General features: G+C 40.3%; 1 pseudogene; it reads left to right on the top strand.

Moving 5' to 3' along the window:
• Positions 1–1,951: 1,951 nt before the first annotated feature.
• Positions 1,952–6,560, top strand: part of LOC127157380 (myosin heavy chain, fast skeletal muscle-like) — a 6,158-nt pseudogene continuing 1,549 nt past the window's right edge.

Below are 6,560 nucleotides of genomic sequence, written 5' to 3'. Positions count from 1 at the left end.
AGGAAGAGTTAAATAAACTCATCACTGTGTCTAAACCAACAACATGCCTATTAGATCCCGTACCCACTAAATTACTGAAAGAATTGTTACCTGTGGCAGAAGAACCGCTTCTCAATATTATCAACTCATCGTTATCTTTAGGTCACGTCCCTAAACCATTCAAGCTGGCGGTTATTAAGCCTCTTATTAAGAAACCACAACTAGACCCTAGTGAACTGGCAAATTATAGACCCATTTCTAATCTTCCATTTATGTCTAAAATTTTAGAGAAAGTTATATCTGCTCAACTGTGCTCATTCTTGCAAAAAAATGATATTTATGAAGAATTTCAGTCAGGTTTCAGGCCCCATCACAGCACAGAAACTGCACTTGTTAAAATCACTAATGACTTGCTTCTTGCATCAGACCAAGGCTGCATCTCATTGCTAGTTTTACTTGATCTTAGTGCTGCGTTCGACACTATAGATCATGACATACTAATAGATCGACTACAAAATTATGCAGGTATCCAAGGGCAGGCTTTAAGATGGTTTAGATCCTACCTGTCTGATCGCTACCACTTTGTTTATTTAAATGGGGAGTCATCTCAGTTATCACCAGTAAAGTATGGAGTGCCACAAGGATCTGTTCTAGGTCCTCTACTATTTTCAATATACTTGCTGCCCCTTGGTAATATTATTAGAAAACACGGGATTAGTTTCCATTGTTATGCTGATGATACTCAACTATATATCTCAACAAGACCAGATGAAACTTCTGAATTATCGAAGTTAACAGAGTGTGTTAAAAATGTAAAAGATTGGATGACCAACAATTTTCTGCTATTAAATTCAGATAAGACAGAGATATTACTTATTGGACCTAAAAACAATACACAGAATCTTCTGACTTACAATTTACAACTAGACGGATGTACTGTTACTTCCACTACAGTCAAAAGCCTGGGTGTTATATTAGACAGCAACTTGTCTTTTGAAAATCATATTTCTCATGTTACAAAAACAGCATTCTTCCATCTTAGAAACATTGCCAAGCTGCGAAACATGTTACCTGTTTCTGATGCAGAAAAGCTAGTTCACGCATTCATGACCTCTAGACTGGACTATTGTAATGCACTACTAGGTGGTTGTCCTGCATCTTCAATAAACAAGCTACAGATAGTCCAAAATGCAGCTGCTAGAGTCCTTACCAGGTCAAGAAAATATGATCATATTACCCCAATTTTAAAGTCTCTGCACTGGCTACCTATTAGGTTCCGCATCAGCTACAAAATAGCACTACTTACCTATAAGGCACTTAACGGTTTAGCTCCTGCGTACCTAACTAGTATTCTACCACGCTACAATCCATCACGCTCCCTAAGGTCGCAAAACTCTGGACTGTTGGTAGTACCTAGGATAGCAAAGTCCACTAAAGGAGGTAGAGCTTTTTCACATTTGGCACCCAAACTCTGGAACAGCCTTCCTGATAACGTTCGGGGTTCAGACACACTGTCTCTGTTTAAATCTAGATTAAAGACACATCTTTTTAGCCAAGCATTCAAATAATGCATCTCAAACTTTTCCTGCAGCTATATCTGATCAAATGCTCATTATTAATCTTTTAGCTCTGGTTTAACAAACCTTCCTTTTCTTAGTTTGAACAGCAGCTACGCTAATTATGTTCCTATTTGTTCTCTGTTTTTGCCATGGGATTGACATCCCATGGTAACTAGGAATTCACAAGCTCCAGTGTGGATCCAGAACACTTAAGAAGAGATGATGCCAACCCCACAGAGGACTTCAGATGATGCCAACCCTGAAAACATACAGCACTACCGAATTCTGCTACTAATTTATAGTGTTCTTTGTCTGTTTGATTACGTCATTAATTGATCTTTACCACACATCTCTACCATATGTACATCAAGCTACTACTACATATATTGTAAAAATGTCAATTTGGTGTAAAGCTGCTTTGCAACGATATGTATCGTGAAAAGCGCTATACAAATAAATTTGAATTGAATTGAATTGAATGTGAAGGTCTCATCAAAAGCAAGATCCAGCTTGAGGCCAAACTCAAAGAGACCAACGAGAGACTGGAGGATGAGGAGGAAATCAATGCTGAACTGACTGCCAAGAAGAGGAAACTGGAGGACGAATGCTCTGAGCTGAAGAAAGACATTGATGATCTGGAGCTCACCTTGGCAAAAGTGGAGAAGGAGAAACATGCAACAGAAAATAAGGTCAATATTCTTTTCAAATCATCTTCACAATGCTGATTGTGATTCCGGCTCTTGAGAATGAAACGAACGAACGTTGTATCCATTTAGGTGAAAAACCTGACGGAGGAGATGGCCTCTCAGGATGAGAGCATTGCCAAGCTGACCAAAGAGAAGAAAGCCCTCCAAGAGGCACATCAGCAGACTCTTGATGACCTTCAGGCAGAGGAAGACAAAGTCAACACTCTGACTAAAGCCAAGACAAAGCTTGAGCAGCAAGTGGATGATGTAAGATGCTCGGCATGAGAATAAGACAATGAATCAATGGGATTCAATGGGAAATTAATATTGTTTGCTAATTAATATTTTATTGTTCTGATTTCTGTTACAATAGCTTGAGGGTTCACTGGAGCAAGAGAGAAAGCTTCGTATGGACCTTGAGAGAGCCAAGAGGAAGCTTGAGGGTGATCTGAAACTGGCCCAGGAGTCCATAATGGACCTGGAGAATGAAAAACAACAATCAGATGAGAAGATCAAAAAGTGAGCGAATGTCAAATGTTTAATCATTGAACAGTTACACAAAACATGTATTTGTCACATTTTACAAAGCACTACTTTAAAAACAGGAAGGACTTTGAGATAAGTCAGCTTCTCAGCAAGATTGAAGATGAACAGACTTTGGGAGCACAGCTTCAGAAGAAGATCAAAGAACTTCAGGTAATGCTAACCATAATCTTTTTTTATGTGAAACAACCTTTTGGGCAAATTCATATTACAAATATCACAAAAAGGGTTTTCCCCTCAATTAGGCCCGTATTGAGGAGCTGGAAGAGGAAATTGAGGCAGAGAGAGCTGCTCGTGCTAAAGTGGAGAAGCAGAGAGCTGATCTCTCCAGGGAACTTGAAGAGATCAGTGAGAGGCTTGAGGAAGCCGGTGGTGCCACTGCTGCCCAGATTGAGATGAACAAGAAGCGTGAAGCCGAATTCCAGAAGTTGCGTCGTGATCTGGAGGAGTCCACCTTGCAGCATGAGGCTACAGCTGCAGCTCTCCGAAAGAAGCAGGCAGACAGTGTGGCTGAACTCGGAGAACAGATCGACAACCTCCAGCGGGTCAAACAGAAGCTGGAGAAGGAGAAGAGTGAATACAAGATGGAGATTGATGACTTGACAAGCAACATGGAGGCTGTGGCTAAAGCAAAGGTAATGTCACTAGAGGATCATTAAATATAAAAGCATATTTACAAACATCTGTATATAACCCTGTACCTCCTTTAGGCTAATTTAGAGAAGATGTGCCGTACCCTGGAAGACCAGCTGAGTGAAATCAAGACCAAGAGTGATGAAAATGCTCGTCAGCTGAATGACATGAATGCACAACGTGCAAGACTTCAGACTGAAAATGGTAAGATATGGGGAATTAAGCTACACATGTTAAAACCTCAACGAATAAAGTAAAAGAAAAAATTGTGTATGCTATTGTATTTTATGCCATCTTCTGTTACCCGTTGTCAAGGTGAATATAGCCGCCAACTGGACAAGAAAGAAGCACTTGTTTCACAGTTAACTCGAGGAAAACAAGCTTATACACAGCAAATTGAGGAACTCAAGAGACATATTGAGGAGAAAGTGAAAGTAGAGCTCCATAAAATTAATTTCCTTTTTTTTTTTTTTTTTAAATACTCTAAACTACTGTATATATAGCAGACAGTACCAGGTTTTAAAACTATGCTGCCTTACAGGCCAAGAGCGCTCTGGCCCATGCGGTTCAGTCTGCCCGCCATGACTGTGATTTGCTCAGAGAGCAGTATGAGGAGGAGCAGGAGGCCAAAGCTGAACTCCAGCGTGCAATGTCTAAGGCCAACAGTGAGGTGGCTCAGTGGAGAACCAAATATGAGACTGATGCCATCCAACGCACTGAGGAGCCAAGTAAATACAACAGTCTTCAATTTAATGTCTAATGTTAAAATACCATTGCTTTGAATTATATTAAACACTTAAATGAGAAACTTTATTTCTGCTCAACATTTTCCTTATAATCCCCCATGAATGCTGCCATTTAAATAAATTTTTTGTCTTTTTTTCCTTGTAGTGAAAAATGTCATTTCTGGAAATTAACTTCATAATCCGCTATAAATTACAATAAATAGAAAAAGTCTAATTTTTAATCCTTTTTCCTTGTAGGGCACCCTGGAGCATGAGGAGTCCAAGATTCTTCATGTGCAGCTGGAGCTGAACCAGGTGAAGAGCGAGATTGACAGGAAACTTGCTGAGAAGGACGAGGAAATAGAACAGATCAAGAGGAACAGCCAAAGAGTGATCGATTCCATGCAAAGCACTCTGGACTCTGAGATCAGGAGCAGAAATGATGCCCTGAGAGTCAAAAAGAAGATGGAGGGAGATCTGAATGAGATGGAGATCCAGCTGAGTCATGCCAACCGCCAGGCTGCTGAGACCCAGAAACAGCTCAGGAACGTCCAAGGACAACTCAAGGTATCTTTCTGTAGAATGTGGAATTGCAACACATATTAAATGTTTCATAATATGAATATGATACATGAATTAAATGAATCATGGCATGTAATAACAAAGAAAGAACATTACCACAGGATGCCCAACTGCACCTTGATGAAGCTGTCAGAGGACAGGAGGACATGAAGGAGCAGTTGGCCATGGTGGAGCGCAGGAATAACCTGATGCAAGCAGAGATTGAGGAGCTGAGAGCTGCACTGGAGCAAACAGAGAGAGGCCGCAAAGTGGCGGAGCAGGAGCTGGTTGATGCCAGCGAGCGTGTGGGGCTGCTGCACTCTCAAGTACAAAAAATTATTCCATACTAGAAAAAAATGTATGTTACAATGATAAAGTTTTAGTTAAATGTAGACTAAACTACCTGCTTAACTCCAACAGAATACAAGTCTTATTAACACCAAGAAGAAGCTTGAGGCTGATCTGGTCCAGGTTCAAGGTGAGGTGGATGATGCAGTCCAGGAGGCCAGAAATGCAGAGGAGAAGGCCAAGAAGGCCATCACTGATGTGAGTGTTTACATCCTCTTACTCTATTCTAATTTAAACAGTTATTTGGGTGTTTACCTTTACGAAAAAGAAGTTTACTCAAGTGTGCTATTAGTATACGTGTTGTCACTGTTATACACGAGAGATGCTATTATCTGCTCTATCTTCTGTACAAAATTTCCAAAACACAAGTGAAGAAGAAACCAAAACAGATGCTTCCACACTGTAAAAAATGCAAATACATATTTTCCATTTTACGAAACATTTTGTCTCAAAAACTATAAAAAATGCCATTTTCTTAAACAAACTAAAAACCCATGTCAGACCAACAAAATTATATAAATGTTTTCCCAACTTGTCAAACACAGTTGTCTGAGCAAATAATTTTATATTGTTGAAATTTTAAGGCTTTTGTTCCCAGCATGCATTGCAGCATGAATAAATGACCCAGTTACTGTTATAGGATTATTGTTTTTCTGTTTGCTGACTTCATATAAACTTTTTTGTTGTTGTTTTGTCATTATTGTTAGTTATTTGTTGTACTGTTGCCGGTTCCGGTCTAGTGTTGCAGAGTGGTGTGCGTTTGTAGCTTCCTAGAGTTTTATTCTTCTGAGGAAATCTCTATCTTACTATTACTTTCTGTTGTTTATAGTGATAAAATATAGCTTTTTCCCCCACCAGATTTCTGTTATTATCCATCAAACTAATCCGATCGCTCGCTTTTAATCTATAACCGCGAGTGCAACGCCGCGCTGTGCGTTAGCATTCCGTTTGCCGTTTAGCCTGCCATTTGCGTTCCCATTCACATCTCTATTCACGTCTACTACCGCTTTCCTTTTTTCCCTCGCTCTCGTTGATCGCTCGTTTTATTCTACAACCGCGGGTGCAGCGTGTTTGTAGTGTGTTAGCCGGTTATCTTGCCATTCACTTTTACTTTTTCTCTACGCCTTTTTCTACACAAGTTCATCAAACAACAGTGGTGAGTTGAAATCGTTCTACAACTACGGTGAGTAATGGCTTCTTCTCCTTTCCTGGTAACCTGCATCACCTGTCATATGTATAGTTTATCAATCTCTGTCAGCAGCGAGGGATTTACATGTGATAAATGCAGGGAAATAGTTAGGCTGACAGAGAAGATTTCAGAACTAGAGACACGCATCCAAACTTTAATCGAGGATAGTAAGAATGTGAGGGCATTAGATACGGCTTTGGATGCGACTAGCTCAGGAAGTCCCGTACATTGTTCGGTTCCGGTAACTTCGCCTTTGCAGCAGGGCAACTGGGTGACTGTGAGGCGGCATAGTCGCGGGTCAAAACACCGCTCTTCCGTTCCGATCAGAACATCAAAC

Source organism: Labeo rohita, unplaced genomic scaffold, assembly GCF_022985175.1.
Source record: "Labeo rohita strain BAU-BD-2019 unplaced genomic scaffold, IGBB_LRoh.1.0 scaffold_106, whole genome shotgun sequence".
NCBI lineage: Eukaryota > Metazoa > Chordata > Actinopteri > Cypriniformes > Cyprinidae > Labeo > Labeo rohita.
The sequence above is the reverse complement of the archived record's forward strand: the minus strand, read 5'-3'. Positions and strand labels throughout refer to the sequence as shown.